Source organism: Erinaceus europaeus, chromosome 9 (genome assembly GCF_950295315.1).
Source record: "Erinaceus europaeus chromosome 9, mEriEur2.1, whole genome shotgun sequence".
In the NCBI taxonomy this organism is placed as follows: Eukaryota; Metazoa; Chordata; class Mammalia; order Eulipotyphla; family Erinaceidae; genus Erinaceus; species Erinaceus europaeus.
This window is the reverse complement of record NC_080170.1, coordinates 117,104,511-117,121,015: the sequence shown is the minus strand read 5'-3', so window position 1 is coordinate 117,121,015 and position 16,505 is coordinate 117,104,511. Positions and strand designations below refer to the sequence as shown.

The following is a 16,505-nucleotide window of genomic DNA, read 5'->3' as shown; positions in this document are numbered from 1 at the left end:
TTCTTTGATTATTTCCTATTTTATGCAATTACAAAGAGTTTTGAAAAACTTCTATTTCTGTTTGTCTGATTTTAATGACAATAGCAAGTGCACGTGAGAAACAATAATAGATTTAGCATGATTTTTTTAAGACAATGAAAACTACATGTCATTTTAAAACATGTTTTAGAATTCTTTTATCTTTAGCAGTTCAGGATGATGCTGGAGACTAAATCTGGAACCATTGGTGACTGAGGCATGAAATTCTTTTTATATAACTCTTATGCTGTTTTCCCAGCCCAATGATTAGTTCTTTACCAAACTTTTGGTGGAGATATTATGTTTGCAAATTTTAAAGGTGGTATTGTTTGTTGCATAAGATCTGTTTTATAGATATTATGCATGCACTATACAAAAATAGTCCACAAGTAGCTCTGAGAAATAATTTAAGTCATAATGTAGGCAAGGTTTTGGAGGGTCACATTATTTGATGCTCCTCAACTCTTTGATCATTAAATATTATCGAAAACGATGAAATCAATCTAAATAGGACTTTTGGGGACAGTTAATGTATTACACAATAGAGTTGGAGGGAAAGTGATTGTATAGCTTGTGATCTTTCTCTCCAGAGAATGTGGATTTTCTTTAGTGCCTCACTCTAGTTTAGGACCTAATCTTTGTGTGTACAGAAAAATAACTTGCATAACTACTATGATCAGTGGGGGAAAACTTTTACTGATATTCCTGGGATTGTGATTTTCCCACAGCTTCATGCTAATGTATTCTAGGTAATTTTTCCCTCCAGGATCAAAGCATTCAAGAGAATAGAAATAAAGGAAATTTAACTGAGTGCCTTGTAGTTGGAAGTAGAAACTCAATCTTCTAAATACTAGTCTTTATTCAAACCTAAATTTTCTTTTCTTTCTTTTTTTTCCTAGAAAGTGCTCTTGAATACCCCAGACTCAATTTATTATACCTTCTCTTTTCTCAACAATAGAATTATAACTACTAACTTTCCTTATGTTATCCCCTTCAGTGCCTTGGAAATCTTTATCCAGCTTCTAGTTCAAGCCTTCTACCCACTTTATTTTATCCTCAAAGACTTAAAAAGCCTTTCTGACTCTGTCACTAATTATATAATCTTCTTTTTCCACTTAGCTTCCTACTACTAACTCAATGTGATTTCATTGCTTAGGACTTCTATTTATGTTTATTTATTTTTTTTTATTCAGTTAGTGAGAGGGAAGGAAAAAGAACCCAGTACCTTAGCTTCCTCTGTTTGCCTCTTATGTGGTAGCAGGTACAGTATCCAGTAACATATCTCTCTGTCTCTTGGCTCCATATTGACTCTGTTCCTACCCTTTGAGCTCCACAGTTTGCTAATTTGGGGTGCTTGACACTCTTGACCTTTTCCCCTTGAAATGCATTCTGTGTACCAAGATTCCTATCAGAGGCCTTCTATTTCAGACAACTTCAAGCATATTGATAATGGTCTGACTACAAACAAGGCTTTCTGTTTCAAATCCCCGAGGCCTCCTTCTTTATCCAGGCCTCCTCTAGAGCCACCTGTCCATGTCCCTGCTACCCCTCCTCCCAGCAACACTGACCCAATCACCCCCACCCCCATGAGGCAGAGCAGCCACTGGGACCCAGCCAACAGGCAGAGCCCAGAGACTGACCTTCTGTGAAGCACTGGGTTCTGTCAGATTCCAGGAGCAAAAAAGCAGCACTGTGTTCAGCTCAAAGAATTCATAATGAGAAATATAGGATTCCTGGTGCAGAGGCCTGAGGCTGCACCTGAGGCTTTGTATGTGTACCAAGAGGACAAGGAAAGGGAAAGGAAGAGAGACATACGGGCTATACCTTCCCTGCCAATTGTCCCAGAAAGATTGAGCTATTTGTACACTTGGGCAACAGCTGGTGTTGCCCAAACATTGGGAGAAATTTGCACAAGCTGGGGTCCCTATCATCTGTCAGTCTCATCAAGCACTCTACCTCAAAGTGGAGATCACTGGAAACATCACAGAACCCTGGGGGACAGAGACAGAGACAGACTTCTAGGTCACTGGATCACAGATGAGAATTCCTGCCCTTCGGAACTGGCTATTTTTAATACAAGTCTAATGGAACTCAACAGTTCAAAAGGAACAACAACAAAAAAACAACAAAATCAAATCTAAAATGCAAGCTGAATATGTCTAATTGGCCAGGCAACATTTGAGGAAATGGATCTCCTGGGAAAGAGAAAGGACATCTTACACAAACAAACACGTATCTCTAAGAGCCTAAAGCAGATTGAAATACAAGATTGAAAAGCTTGTAATGAAAACAATATGATCGTCACATGTGAAAGCCCACAGGGAAATGAGAGGACTATGGGGGTGGGGGGGGTGTCACTGCTCAAGGAAGAAGGAGATGTTTAGAAGATCAAATGGAAGAAAAGTTCAGAACATGGAAAAACCACATATAATTCTTGTGGAAACAGATTTGAGACTTAGAGGAAAAATTCAAAGTAAAAACAAAAAACATGAAAGCAAGGACAATAAATCTCTTAAACACACACACACACACACACACACACACACACATTTTTCAAGGCTTCACCACTCAGAGCTAACTTTTCTTAGATAGAGAGAAGCAGTGGCCAGGCCAGGTGGTGGCGCACCTGGTTGAGCACACATGTTACAATGCACAAGGACCTGAGTTCTAGCCCCCGCCTGCAGGGAGGAAGTTTCACAAGAGGTGAGGCAGTGCTGCAGGCGTCTCTCTGTCTCTCCCTCTCTCCCTTGTCTTCTCAATTCTGACTGTCTGTATCCAGTAAGGAAATAAAGAGAATAAAAAACTATTTTAAAAAAAGGAAGAGAGAGAGAGAGAGAAATTCCCCTAGCCACCAGTGCAGTAGGGTCTGGCTTGAAGCAGGGTCACGTACATGGCAAAGCAGGCACAGTATCCAGGTCAGTCATCTTGCAGGCCCCTGAAATTGATTTTAAAAAATTATTCTGTGGGTTTGAGCGATATCTCACTGGGTTGTGCTCATGCTTTGCCATGCTTGTGGTCCAAGTTTGAGCTGCAGCACCATAAAGGGCAGCACTTAGGTGGCAACAAAGGTAGTTTGGGGGGAGTCAGGCGGTAGCACAGTGGATTAAGTGCACGTGGTACAAAGCGCAAGGTCCGGCATAAGAATCCTGGTTTGAACTCCTGGCTCCCCACCTTCAAGGGAGCCTCTTCACGGTCGGTGAAGCAGGTCTGCAGGTGTCTTTCTCTCCCCGTCTCTGTCTTCCCCTCCTCTCACCATTTCTCTCTGTCCTATCCAAAACCAAAAATAATAACTATAACAATAAAAACAAGGGCAAAAAAAGAAAATAAAGCAATAAAAATTAAAAAAAACAGCAAAGGTAGTTTTGGCATAGCATGGTATACCTCTTTCTTTGCCCTCTATCTCTCTATTGAAATGAAAATAAAAATATAAACACGGTCCTGGAGTGGTGAAATTACATGTGTGTGAGGTATTCACTACACACACACACACACACACACACACACACACACACACACAGAGTAAGAGAGGGGGGAGGGAGAGAAAGAAACAAGGTGTCATATAAGTCATATGCTGAATAAGGATGTAGGTTTAGTTCTTAACGCAAGCTAAGAAAATCATCTAGTGATCTCCATAGATCTTGCATCAAGGGAATTGCAGGTCAGTGGTGTCTCTCCCATTTTCCTCTTTGTGTCTTTCTGTCTCTATGTCTAAATAGATAATTAGACAATGACAAAAAAATTAAAAAATAAAAATTCGGCCTGGGGAGACTCTGACAATATTATCTAATCCATTTTCTGGAATTGTATTAAAAATAACAAAACAAACAAACAAAAAAACCACCTATCTTTCACTAGTGTAGGCAGTGGCTTAGCTGGTAAGGCACAGGACTGGCATGGATGAGGTACTAAGGTTAATCTTTTTTTTTCTTTATTGGCAGGATTAATGGTTTATAGTCAACAGTAAAATATAGTAGTTGGTAGACTTGTAACATTTCTCAGATTGATTTCCATGCAAGAGTCCAAGCCCCCACCCAGGTCCTTCCCTGTCATCATGTTCTGGGACCTGAACACTCCACTCTAGATTGCTTTACTTTGGTGCAGCACACCAAACCCATGTGCTTTATGCGTTTCCTTTTGTTTTTATTTCTCAGCTTCTGCCTGTAAATGGTATCATCCCATATTCATCCTTTCTATTTGGCTTATCTCACTTAAATGATTCCTTCAAGCTCCATCCAAGATGAAGTGAAAAAAGTGAAATCACCATTTTTCTTAAGGGCCTCTCCCTTTCTAACTCACACCTACTACTTCTGAGTGTCCTCCCCCAACTTTTTTTTTTTTTGGCCCTCTTCTTCCTCTGGGTCCTGATGAAATTGGAGTTCAGATTCCTCTGGTCATCTCCCCCTAATATGTACCCCTCTGGGATTATGGACCAAAATTGTCTATGTGGTGCAGAAGGTGGAAGGTCTGGCTTCTGTAATTGCTTCTCCGCTGGACATGGATATTGGCAGATCGATCCATACCCCCAGCCTGTTTCTATCTTTCCCTACTCAGTATTAAACCTTCTGAGAAATTTTCTGAGGGCAAAGGAAGCCCAAATGATTGCCAACACTGAGTCATCTTGACACAATGTTTTTACTCTCATTAAATGAAAGAAGGAAACAAAAGGGGGAAAATTAGCATTGTCTCTTATTCTGGCTATTTCTTGCTGTGTGTAGTCTAACCATGGTTATAACACCTTGGTGACTTCACAAAAAAGACATTTGTTTATCATGCTTTTGTGGGCTAGGCATTCAGGTAAAAACTCAGCTGGCCTGGAGCACTTTCAATTGGCAAGTGAGTTATAAGTCAAAGATTTGAATTGCTTTCAGCTGAGCAGGACTGTTAACCAAGAATAAGTTTGAGAAAAAAAAACAGATCTATAATTCAAAAAGCCATCTTTCCCTCAGATCAATGTTAAGGTTTATAAACAGTAGTGAGTCAGTGAGAGAGAAGGGGTCAGGTCACATGATCAACTAGCTAATTAGAGGTTCCTGACACACTGTGATATATCTGATTAGAATGGACTCTATCATGTGAATCTGGGGTTTGCTTCCTTGCAAAACATTGAGCTATCATATGAAGCAGAAACTTTCTTTTTTTTTCCAAACAGGAATCTGCTCTGTAGTTTCTTAGTTCTGTCTTTTCCAGGAGGTCTTCACAATGAACTTCTAATTCAATATTCCTTAATATCTGGAAGCAAGAAAGGAAAAGAAAATAGATGAGAGAGAGGATATTTAAGGAATATGCATGTGGAAAGCAAGATGGAGATTATAAAGGCTGTTCAGTAGTGGTTGGTATCAATAAGAACATTGCCCCCTTACTTTCTGGCACTTGATGATAATGGTTGCCTCTCTCTGTAGATGTGGTGTACGGACTTCTCTTTCTCTTTCCCTTCTTTCCTTCCTTCCTTTCTTTCATTCTTTGTTAAAGATTTCTCTCTCTTTCTTTTCTTATTATCTTTATTTATTAATTGGATAGAGACAGCCAGGGACTGACAGGAAGTGGGAGATACAGAGGGAGAGAGCCAAAGAGATACCATCAGACTTGTTTCACCACTAGCAAAGCTCAAACAAGTGCACCACTACCCGGCCCCCATGAAAGGACTTTTTTTTATTTTTACCACAAGATAGTCATATTCCTAGCATAAAGCCTGAGAGCTGGGTAGGTATATTAAAATGTCACAATGACCCTTTTGCCCTGCCTGGTGTTGTTTCTGTCATTTGATACCTATGGAAGACCCAAAAGACCAAGGGAAGGGAACTAAACTTTAATTCAGGATGAGAATATTCTCAAAGATTCTGGAGTCATAAATCCCCCATTGCAGACCCAGTGTGGTTCTAAAACATAAAAGGTATCTAAGGAAAACAGCATAGTGGTTATGAAGATAAGTTCCCTGCCTAAGGCTCTGAGCTTCCAGATTCAATGACCAGAACCACCAAAATCCAAGGATAAACAAAAAGAAATAAAATTAAAAGTAAAAAGATTTGATTTTCTTTCACGTGTTTTTTTGTTTGTTTGTTTTTGTTTTTTCTTTAGTTCAAAGGAGTGGATGGATGGATGGATGGATGAATGATGGATGGATGAATGGATGGGTGGATAGATGGATGGAATGATGGATGGAATGATGGATGGATGGATGGACAGATAGATGGAATTCCTATGTGCCAGGACTTTACATCTCTAGAACTATTTTTGCTGATAGAAAGACAAAAGAGGGAGTCAGGCAGTAGTGGAGTGGGTTAAGCAGACATGGCACAAAGTGCAAGGACCTGCTTAAGGATCCTGGTTCTAGCCCCCAGCTCCCCACCTGCAGATGAGTCGCTTCACAAGTGGTGAAGCAAATTTGCAGGTGTCTATCTTTCTCCCCCCTTCTCTGTTTTCCCCTCCTCTCTCCATTTCTCTCTGTCCTATCCAACAACGTCATCAATAACAACAACAGTAATAACCACAACAATATAACAATGGCAACAAAAGGGAATAAATTTAAAAAAATTTAAAAAAATTTAAAAAAAGAAAGAAAAAGAAAAGAAACAGCAGAAGAAACAATGGAGAAACAAAGCTTCATTAACTTAATTAATACTCCCATGGTGGTGTACCAGAGGTTCAAACTGAGCTTGGATCACACTCATGACATACCTCCCTGTTGGGAAATTGTGCAGATTTGGTTGAACACTGGCAGGGCCCACAAACCACTATATTTCCATGCAAGTATTATTTACAGATCTCCACTATGTTATCCCCTCAGGGTATTGCTAATTCAGTTAAAACCATTGCAACAGTTGCTAAGGATGCTTCCATCTTCCCAACATGCCTTTTGCCTTTCTCCACCCCCTTTCCTAGCCAATCCTGTCCCAACTTGCCACTTCTGGAATTCTCCCATAAAAACCTCTCCTGTTTCCGCTTTCGCGCCTCTTTTCTCTTTTCTCTTCCGCGACCTGACCCGGAGAAGGTCTGGTGAGCATAGTGGGAAGCAGCCATTTTGCTAGCTCCAAGTGGCCTAAACCACTGTGCTCACACCCAATTCTGGGATGTCCTTGTGAATAAAGATTTGCATTCCCCCTCTGCCACGAGTTTCTGGTTTCCTCTCTCCCCCAGGAAGCAACCTGACACCTCCCAATCTCAAATACCACCCATTATCTTATTCTTTGTTTCTTTTTAGGACTTTCATGCCTGAGGCTCTGAGGCCCCAGGTTCAATCCACAGCACTACTAAAAGGCAGACCTGAGCAGTGTTCTGGTCTTTCTGTCTGTATCTCTCACTCACTAAAACAAAACAATATAAAAATTAAAGAGTTACCCAGGCGGCAGCTGAAGATGGCGGAGGGGCAGGTCTTGATCCTCGATGAACGAGGCCATCTCCTGGGCCTCCTGGCGGCCATCGTGGCCAAGCAGGTGCTGCTGGGCCGGAAGGTGGTGGTGGTGCCTTGCGAGGGCATCAACATTTCTGGCAATTTCTACAGGGACAAGCTCAAGTCCTTGGCCTTTCTCCGCAAGCGGATGGACACCAACCCCTCCCGCAGCCCCTACCACTTCCGAGCCACCAGCTGCATCTTCTGGAGGACTGTGCGGGGGATGCTGCCTCACAAGACCAAGCGGGGGCCAGGCTGCCTTGGACTGGCTGAAGGTGTTTGATGGCATCCCGCCCCCGTATGACAAGAAAAAGCAGATGGTGGTGCCGGCTGCCCTCAAGGTCGTGCGTCTGAAGCCAATGAGGAAGTTTGCCTATCTGGGGCGCCTGGCTCACAAAGTGGACTGGAAGTACCAGGCAGTGATGGCCACCCTGGAGGAGAAGCTCAAGGAGAAGGTCAAGATGCATTACTTCAGGAAGAAGCAGCTGATGAGGCTACAGAAACAGGCCGAGAAGAATGCCGAGAAGAAAATCTGCAAGTTCACAGAGGTCCTTAATACCCACGGACTCCTGGTCTGAGCCCAATAAACTTGACTGTTTGCTCAAAAAAAAAAAAAAAAAAATTAAAGAGTTAAAAGAGAGTGTGTATTTTCTATTAAATAGCAGTAGGTGTATGTTCACCTAAAATTCAAAGCATACAGTTTACTCTCTGTTAAAATATGAGATTTTTCTTCCAACTATCTTCTTGAGCATTTGCTTTAGAATGCTTGTAGTTTTCAAATGAAAAAAGAATAAATAAATAAAGTAGAGATCTGGGGTGGGGGTGACTTTTGTTATTTTTATGAGCCAGAAAATGTCTTACTCCAGGACCTGGGGCTCAGCTCTTTAAAACTTAAACATAGAGGGAATAATAACTTTATCTATTAGTTACTGTGGAGGGTGTGTATCTCACTCATCTGGAATTGGTCCTTTCAGTAAGATTCTGTGAGTATTTTCCTCAATGCTCAAAACAACTTCAAATCCTTAAGGTATGAGATGTTTGTTTCTGCTCTGGATAATCACAATTAGGTAGCACAGCTTGTCACCCTAATTACAAGGTAAATTTAGAAAGAACTGTGTGTGAGAAAGGTGCTGTCAGTCCCTTTATCTTGAAGACCAATGAAGTGTTTCTCTTGGAAACATGTCTGAAATGAGATAGACCTGTCTTGCTCTTTATAAAGGTGAGGGGTTTCCATCTGCAGCTCCTCCCCAGACTGCCTGTGGGGCATCTCTACTTCTGCTTTAATGCTTACTCCATAAAGGAATGCCTTCTTTCTCAACTGCCTTTGTGGCTGGGAGATTGTGTTTTTTTAATGATGCTTCTCCAATGCATGCTTAGATTAACAAAAAACAAAAAACAAACAAAAAAAAAATAGGAGAGGTTGCAGGTAAATAAAAAAAAAAAGGTCCACAATTTAAAGATGTAGTCTTGGTTATAATCTGAGACTTTCCCAAATATTTAGCAAAGGGATGCTCATTCCAGCACTATATGACAATGAACAGTTAGAAATAATGTAAATGTCCCACAGAGAAAGATGAAATAAGTGATAATGTGCCTATACAATAGGTGACAGATTTTCTTGCTATAGAAAACCCCCTAGTGACCTAAATGTTGATCCTGGTCTAATGTTATGAAAACAGTATTAAAACAATTTTAAAAGTCCTTCCTGACCATAATCATGATTAAAGCTCTCTCCACCCATTGCTACCTACATACACAAGAACATACATCCACATGGGAGGTAAAATGACTGGAAATAAAATTATCAAGGACCTAGTGGTGGCACACCTGGTTGAGCTTACATCTTACAATGTGTAAGGATTGGGGTTCAAGCACTCCCCTCACTCACACTCTGCCTCCACTTTCAGGGGGAAAGCTTTATGAGTGGTGAAGCAGTGTTGCTGGTGCCTCTCTGTCCCTCTTTCCCTCTCTATCACTCCATTCCTACTCAATTTTTGGCTGACTCTATGCGATAAATAAAGATGATTTAAAAAATAAATGAAAAGAAAACTATTAAAGCAAAATATCACATTTGAGTATTGTTTATTTTTACATTTTTTCCTGTGCTTTCACTTTTAGTGAACTCATTTCCATATTGAGAAAAAATGGTAAACTTATAAATGAGCATATTTTGAGGATAGAAGTATACAGAAACATTTTGCTGTTTGTCAACTTGGTAGAAAAATCAAAGCAGGACCCTGGAGGAATACAGTGAGCAAAGATCATTAAATTCTGAGGAAAATAAAAAAGCTGTGGGAAAAGCAATAGTACATGGCAGAAAAAAAAAAAAGATAAAAAATGACAGATGATTAAGACAATAAAAGAACCAAGAACTGTTCTCTAGGCTTATTAAAATAATGACATGATTGAAAGACAGCAGGTTTACCTCGTTTCAAACAAAATGAAACATCTTACACTAAAATTTAGAGCTAGTCCGGTAGGTAATGATATCATTTCAAGCTTAACTAAATGCTTCCAGAAGTATTCAGATGTAAACCTCATTAAATAAAATAAAAAAAAGTACATGGGAAAATTTGAGTTCTGCCCTTAAACAATAACAAAACAGAGCTAGCAGTTTTTGTTTCATTTCAGTCTTTATCCATTAAGCAATCACATTCCATAGATTTCACATCTTTAACAAAACAATAAAAAATGGCAAATACAAATTTTTAACTTCACAAGTTGCTAGGGTTTTACCCCCATTTGTTAAAGGATTCATTTCTTTGCTGATGCATGATTTACCAGATAGTAAATGCATACATATCTCACTGTCTGTTTCTGGCCTATTTGTTCTGCTTCATTGATCTCTGGATCTTTTAAAAGTAGATTATCACTAATTGATGTAAAGCCTGGTGGTTTCATAAAGTCTGTGGATACTTGTCTTGAATATACTTCATTTTCTACTGATTTCTTAATGGAAATACTTTGACAGAATATGTACTTGCCGTATAATGAGTTTTTAATGGGAAATTATTGTATTAAAATGACGAAACAAGGCAAATTTTTAAAAATGAGTTTTACTTATCAGTTTTATAGATGAAAGAGAATAAGAAACTTGAGCTCTACTCAGTTATGGCAAATGTCATCTACAAGGGATTAAAGTAGGTTCTTTGATTGCTCTAAACTCAGTGAACTATCTTTTCATACCTTAGATGAGGAGAAGGAAGAGGAGGAAAAGGAGGAGGTAGAGGAGGAAGAGGATGTGGAGGAGGAAGAGGAAGTAGAGGAAGAAGAGGAAGTGGAGGAGGAAGATCATTTTCGAAAATGTGGCAGGTATACTTAGCTGCCTTCGTGTTTACATCAGTTTGTACAAATTTCAAAATAATATATATATACATATGCCAAATTTTAAAATTAATTATGACATAAAGTTTGTACCAATTTACTGCAGAAGTAGAACTATTCTGTTGGAGAAGGATGTTTTAAATCAAGATCTTGATAAAAATACTTTCACTGAAAAAATTTATCAGGCTCTAAGAAAAAGAAACTTCATGAAAAACTCAAGAATCTTAACATTTTGCCTCACTATGTAGCTTTAAGCAATGTGCCTATTTCCTGAATCTCATCCCTAAGTGATCAAATAAAAATTTATGATCAGGTCTACTAGATGCATTAGAGCCCAGTCAAGTTCTAAAATTCTGCATTCTGGAAGGATGGCACTAGGTTATTATTTTTTTCCCCGCATTAATTTTTTTCCAACTGCTCTAAGCTAAAGATCATGGAGTTCTCTAGGAACCAGTGTCTTTTGATGTCATTTGCTTTCATCTATATATCCTCACAATAATAATATGAAGACCCAACCCCAAAATGAAATTGCACTGTATTCACCAAGGTCTAGGAACAGTGCAGATCTCAGACAACAAACAACCACCCTATGTAATTCTCTTTCGTGTAATTCTTAGAGAATGACTTCAGGTATTCAGTTGTAGAACGTTCAAGAGTCAAGTTCTTTTTTTTTTTTTTTTTTTTTTTTTACCAGAGCACTGCTCAGCTCTAGCTTATGGTGATGTGAGGGATTGAACCTGGGACTTGAGAGCCTCAGGCATGAAAGTCTCTTTGCATAACCACTATGCTATACCCCCACCCAAGAGTCAAGTTCTTAAGTGATAAAAGAAATAGCTATATTTTGTTCATAGAGGACAAAACAACTAATCCATCAGCCTAGAAAGTAAGAAGTTTTTTTTTATAGTTTATTTATTTATTTATTAGATAGGGACAGAGAGAAATTGAGAGGGAAGGGAGGAGATAGAGAGGGACAGAGACAGAGAGACACCTGCAGCTCTGCTTCACCACTTGTGAAGCTTTGCCCCAGTAGTTGGGGACCAGAGTTTGAACTTGGATCATTGCACACTGTGATCTGTGTGCTTAACCAAGTGCTCTGACACACCCCCCCTTTTATTTAAACAAAGGACACATGGGGCCAGGATGTGATGCAGTGGCTTGAGTGATGGTCTTGGGAGCATAATGCCCAAGTCTGAACCCAGCATCATACATGCCAGTGTGATGATCTGGTTAACCTTTCCATTATTAAAAAAAAAAGTTAAGTACACAAGCAATGATTTTAAATACTAAACCTGCTGAAGTAAGAAAAACATCGATTTATGCCAGCCATGTTTTCAATATACCTCCTCAACACAAAGTCTATTGTATAATTTTTCTAAATCATTGTGGACAGTGTGGAATTTGTCTCTTATCTTAGATTGCAAGAGTTTTGATCTCAAAAAACATAGTGTAATAGACTCCTCAATAATGGTGAGTTATGGGATTACTATGATGTATTAGAAAATAAATCTTGGATAAGCTCAGACAAAAATGATGTGTTGAGAATTTTAAATCTACAGCTTCAAGTGCATCCATTCAGATTTTACTCCTTAATAATTAGAATTAATTTAATTGATTGTTTCTGACTGTTTATTTAACTATATATGATACATATATATGTGTACATGTATGCATGTATATATAGTATAAAGATTTTTATGTAGAGCTATTTTTTATTGGATTCAGATCTTGGGCAGGCATGTTTTCACAGCTCCTAGGATGACTTTTTTTTCTTCATTTGAATATAGAGAAAGGGAGAAATCTCACAGCTATTTGGACTCAAACTTGGACTGTGTGTGTATAGCGAAACTGTGTTTGTATAGTGAGTTTTTAATTAAATATACCTATATACATATAGTTTATTAATATTCACATATACATATATAAATGCACTTTGGTCTATTCACTAGAACTAACCCTAAAATACTAATTCCATTTTCTACCTTTTCACTGAACAAGGATCTTTAAAGTTGTAACCAAAAGAAGTATGAATAATCCTCTGTACTTTGCCAGGGAGATAACAGCAGGGTCAGGGTTTCTGAATTTCAGCAAGAGGCTCAAAGGGCACTGATTCAATTCCCAGCACCACCATAAGCTTGAGATTAAAAAAAAAAAATCTAATCTAAGGTCTCATGACTACAGTACATATGCTCTACTGTTATCTATCCCTCTATCATCTATCTATCTGTCTGTCTGTCTACTTTTTTTCCCAGCTGGAGGAAAAAAGAGCAAGAAAGACAAAAAGAAGTAGATCACCATTGGCTAGGGAGATAGCTCAGCATTAGCGCATAAGACTTGTACCCTTGAGGCCCCAGAGAATCTGGGTTCAATCTTTGGCACCACTATATATGACAGTTGTGCAGTACCCTGGTGTCTCACTCTTGTTTTTTATTACAATACATAAATCACCTGCACAACTTGTTAAAAATACCATGATGCTTTTTTTTTACATTGTGAAAATGATGTTCAAAATAATTACATGTAAACATTTAAATCTAAATCTAGAGCCTATGTCTTTTCCATCACCTCCTATTTACACACTAATATCACTTCCACTCCTGTGACAGATAGATCTGGTCTGTTTCCTAGACAAATCTGTTCATAATTTTAGTACCATAAAGGACTATCTTTAAGTTTGCATTCAGCAGCTACTTATTGAAAGCAGGACATACTGATGTATTTCTGTTATCTCAGTGTATGTGTATGTAGAAATAAATTCATTTTGAAGAGCTTATGTGAGGCCAGGTAATTTAAAACTTTAACAAAATGGTACTTCTTTTTGGGATCCTTTAGTTGCTTTTCCAACTACACTACTTCTGGGGAAGCAGATTAAAATGACTTGACTTTAATTGTGAAAATCATTACTTGTTCCTAGAGATCAGCATCACTCCACTAATGACTTCCAAAGGAATTGGGTTTCAAGTGAGATTTGGAAAAAAAAATGAGGAAAAAATGGCTATTTACTGAGGGAAAATGTGATTTACAAAGTTCTAAACAGAGTCGATATTTACTTCTGCAAAATCAAACCCAATATTGTATATATTTGTTGGGCTGACAGAGAATGGATGATGCCTTTTGTAACTTATTTCGCTTGCCCTGGAGGAGAAAGACATTTTTTAGAGAATTTTTGTATTGGATAGCACATCTGGTTAAACACACACACACACACACACACACACACACACACACACACACACTGCAGTGTGCAAGGACTCGGGTTCAAGCCCCTGGTCCATGCTGCGGGGGAAAGCTTCCTGCGTGGTGAAGTAGAGTTGCACGTGACTCTTTTTATCTTTCTGTCTATCTGCCTCTCTTCTATCAGTTTCTCTCTGTATCTAATAATTAATTAATTAAAATAAATTAAGAAAATAAAAATAATTTTTGAATTGGTGCTGACGAAGAAATCCCATTTATCATTATTTAAAAGGGGACTAAAAGTGCAGAATTAGAAGATAAAACTGAGAGACACATTCACTTCCTCAACAGTGTTAAAGCTTTCTCTCCAAACATCTTCAGTTCAGTTGCAAATAAAAGGTCTTTATTTGTGTTTAAGACCTGGCAATCCTGTGGCATTATAAATTTACTAGAAATCTGAGTGGCGATTCGGTGTCACAGTGAGTGCAGGCTTTGCATGTGTGAGGTCTTGAGTTTAATCTCTGGAAGCAGCTAAAATAAATAAAATTAAATATGAAACAAAAATTCCCTGAGAGAATCTTCCCAATACTCTGTTTCTCCTCCTCCTCCTCCTCCTCCTCCTCCTTCTTCTTCTTCTTTTTCCCTGAATTCCTTTCCTCTCTTCTCTCTTGCTCATACTCAGGAGTCTTTACTCAGTACAGTTTTGAATGACAAGCTTTGCTTTTCTCCTCTGGTTAGTCTACATCAATTCCCCACAAACAGACTGTGACTAGGTTTGGAAAGGTACTGTCAAGGAAAACAAATGAGATGATGGAGAATGGCTGGACAACATACTCTCTTCCACCTGAGGAAGATAGGTCCTGAAATTAGGGCAGCTTGGAATGTTCCTACTCATGACCATAGAATGTGAGCTCTGACCTACAGAGATGCAGAGGTCACATAGGATCCTAAGCTGAATACGGACCCCACATCAGATCAAATTGATGAGGTTGACAGTCAACACAATTCACACACCTTTCTATATTTGGGAGCTACTTTCTGGTCCTTTTTCCAGCTATGATGTCATCTCCCTTGACAATAATTTGGATCCACCTCCATATCAGATGTCAGGCTTAGGGAAAAAAAAAAAAAACTAGTATAGCCACAGGCCCTTTGGAATCTAACTAAAATATGGTTACTAGCTATCTACAAAACAGAGACAACCCCCCCCCCCCCACTGCATCAACTCTTCATCTGCACTACTCCAGCCTTTAGGTTCATGATTAGTCAACAACTTGTTTGGCTTTATATGTTAACTCTCTTTTCAGCCACCAGGTTCTAGATGCTTGCATGATGCCAACCAGACTCTCTGGAAAGATAACCCCACCAATGTGTCCTGGAGCTATGATTCCCCAGAACCCTGCCCCACTAGGGAAAGAGAGAGACAGGCTGAGAGTATAGATCGACCTGACAACTCCCATGTTCAGCGGGGAGGCAATTACAGAAGCCAGACCTTCCAGCTTCTGCATCCCACAATGACTTTGGCTCCATACCCCCAGAGGGATAGAGAATAGGAAAGCTATCAGGGGAGGGATGGGATACAGAGTTCTGGTGGTGGGAATTGTGTGGAGTTGTACCCCTCTTATACTATGGTTTTGGTCAGTATTTCCTTTTTATAAATAAAAATTAAGGAAAAGAAAAAGAAGAAAAAGAAAAGGAAAAAGAAAAACCAATGAGAATCCAAGATTAGAAGGACCTGTGGGAGAGCAATGATCTCACTCAAACACTAGGGGGCACTCCAACACACTCTGCAAGGCCAAAACTAGGCGAACCATCCTTGCAAGTTGAGATGAAAGGAAGCTATCATATTGAGCGAGATAAACCCTGGGTCCATGCTCCCAGAGGGCTAGAGAATGGGAAAGCTACCATGGGAGGGGGTGGGTTATGGGGATTGGGTGGTGGGAATTGTGTGGAGTTGTACCCCTCCTACCTTATGTTTTTGTTCATTAATCCTTTCTTAAATAAATAATAATAATAAAAAAAAAAAACAGAGAGAGAAGGACTGATACCAAATCAACTCATTCACATGTGGAACATAAGAAGCAAGGACAGTACAGGAAATCAAAGTGAAACCTGGCCCAGCTGTGGTGTATTGTACCAAAGCAAAGGACTCTGGGGAAGGATAGAGAGGGATGGAAAGGAGGGGGTCTGGGGTTCTGGAGCAGGATGATGGAAAAGGACCTAGGTTGTAGATATCTATCATGAGGACGTAGGGATGCATTGGATCGACCTTCCCATGGTGCATCCCGTGAGTACCCATTCATTGGGGAAACTGACGATCCTTCCTAGCCGACTGAATCCACATGGATCCCAGTCACTTTCAAAGCCAGCAACAAGCAGCTCCTGACAGCTTTCAACCTGACGCTGTTGACTGGCTGCGGAAGAAGGGCAAACGCTAGAAGAAGAAGAAGAAGAAGAAGAAGAAGAAGAAGAAGAAGAAGAAGAAGAAGAAGAAGAAGAAGAAGAAGAAGAAGAAGAAGAAGAAGAAGAAGAAGAAGGTGTATCTCTCTCTCCCTCTCTACCTCCCCTCCTCCTCTCAATTTCTGACTGTCTTTATCCAATAAAT

The 16,505-nt window shown here is 39.4% G+C and overlaps 1 pseudogene; it reads left to right on the top strand.

Moving 5' to 3' along the window:
• The first annotated feature begins 7,370 nt into the window (after positions 1-7,370).
• Positions 7,371-8,149, top strand: LOC103118341 (large ribosomal subunit protein uL13-like; annotated as a pseudogene).
• The last annotated feature ends 8,356 nt before the right edge of the window (positions 8,150-16,505 follow it).